The 1,919-nt window shown below is 38.5% G+C and overlaps 1 non-coding gene across 1 annotated transcript; it reads left to right on the forward strand.

Annotated features, from left to right (window-relative positions):
• The first annotated feature begins 1,509 nt into the window (after positions 1–1,509).
• LOC142455669 (U4 spliceosomal RNA) lies at positions 1,510–1,643 on the forward strand. The gene has a single exon (XR_012785825.1). It is a non-coding gene; the product is annotated as a U4 spliceosomal RNA (small nuclear RNA).
• Positions 1,644–1,919: the final 276 nt, after the last annotated feature.

Raw genomic sequence — 1,919 nt, forward strand, 5'->3', positions numbered from 1 at the left:
GAGCAGGGATGTTTTGGTGCACTTGACTTTGGCTGCATGATGAGGAAGAAGTGTTATAATGCCAGACCATGTACTTCTTTACGACTAAATTCAGGTTCACCTGGTATAACCCGGTTCTTAGTTTTTAAATGATAGAACAGCAGTTTTTAATGCATGTAAATTGGCAAGAAAAGTTGGACAGTTATTAAAACATAACAACTAAGTGATTATGAATGAACTAAAAGCCACTTTTAGCTCTTGTTGAAGCTTGACATTAGATGTACTATAACACCTCGCCCCCTGAAAATGTGGGTCAGACTACTATAACTGTTGCTATTGCAGGGGCTGCCCAATCAGTTCCCTCCTGGGACATACATCATAAATGTTGTTATGCTTAAATCTATTGTTGCAGCTACCATGTCAATCCACCTTGTAGACGGTCTTCTTCTTTTTTCCTGGCCCCTCTACTTTACCAAGCACGGTGTTCTTCTCCAAGGTTATCTCTCAACAACATATCCAAAGTACATGAATTAAAGTCTTGCCATCCTTGCTTCTAAGGGATATTTTGACGGTACTTCTTCTAAGAGATTTGTTTTTCTTTTGGCAATCCATGGAACCGTCGATATTCTTCTCAAGCGCCACAATTTAAATGCATTGATTCTTCTTGGGTCTTACTTATTCAACTTCACATGTATATGAGACAACTGAAAATACTAATAAAACTGAAAAGAAGTGCCGCAGAGAAATTTGAGAGAGGAATCACGTGGAAGTTGATACGCATTGGTATGTGATGGTGCGAAGAAACCTTCCAGCACCGGAACACCTTCTCCGAGTGTCCTCTATCCATTCCTTTACTGCTATGATTTGCAGTGCCATAATTAATAAGGATAAGTCCCTCGATTAAAATTGTCATGCCTTTATCTAGCAAGGCAACTACCCAATTCTGACCTTCAGATGATAAAAGTATTCAGACTTTGATACTTGGGTTATTAGTGAATATACATACTTTCAAGGATGATCCTCCAGGCCTGGGAATATAATGCCTATTTCAGGTGTTGGGGCTCATTTTATAAAAGGAACACATGGCATTTGTAAAGGGAACTTTTTCTTGGGGGTGGAGCTGGAGGCAGGACAGTGGGAATGAAGGTGAAGTGTGAAAATCATTGTATATGTTTTATGATGTTATATTAATGTATGGCTAGAAATGCAAGAATATCCTCAATCGAATCTACATTCCAACCATCCCAGTAACCTCCACAACTGATTTTTCAGAGCTATTGCCACATATGTGACAATGCAACGTCAGCTTGATATCAAGGTACAGCTTTCTCTATAGCTCAACTTCCCGAAAGTGTTATAAAGGCACGAAAGAATGAAGCTGAAGCTCAATAAACCTAACGAGCATAGTACCATTATATATATTTTTAAAGGTACAAGTTTTGTATATGATAAACTGTAAAGCAGATATAATGCAGTTAAGTTTGGTATCTGCTAAGATGTAAAACATGTTCCATACATTAGCTATATCCCAGCTTTGTGCAGTGGCAATATCATAGCCAATGAGGTTTACCGGAGGCACGATTATTGCTAATTGAAAACATTACCTATATCCCTTTCCCTAAAGACATCTTTAGTTTGTGCTTTTTCTAGTTGATATTTAGATCCAAGTGGACAATGTAAAGTTTTCTAGTTGGTAGTATTTTAATATAGACACTGTTGCACTCAATCGGTGTCTATTTCTGGAAGTTGCTTGTCAGAATCTGAAGGCGCAGCTGTTTTTATTCTCTGTTCAACAGCTGAAGGCCTGCGCTGTGGCCTGGGGCATTCTGCTCTGCATTTATCTGCTCCTCTTGGGGAGGTTCCACTTTACATTTGGACTTTGAAATTATAGGAACACAAATAGTTATTTGAAATGATAGAACCAGAACAAAAAAGCACAT

This window comes from Tenrec ecaudatus, chromosome 8 (genome assembly GCF_050624435.1).
Source record: "Tenrec ecaudatus isolate mTenEca1 chromosome 8, mTenEca1.hap1, whole genome shotgun sequence".
In the NCBI taxonomy this organism is placed as follows: Eukaryota; Metazoa; Chordata; class Mammalia; order Afrosoricida; family Tenrecidae; genus Tenrec; species Tenrec ecaudatus.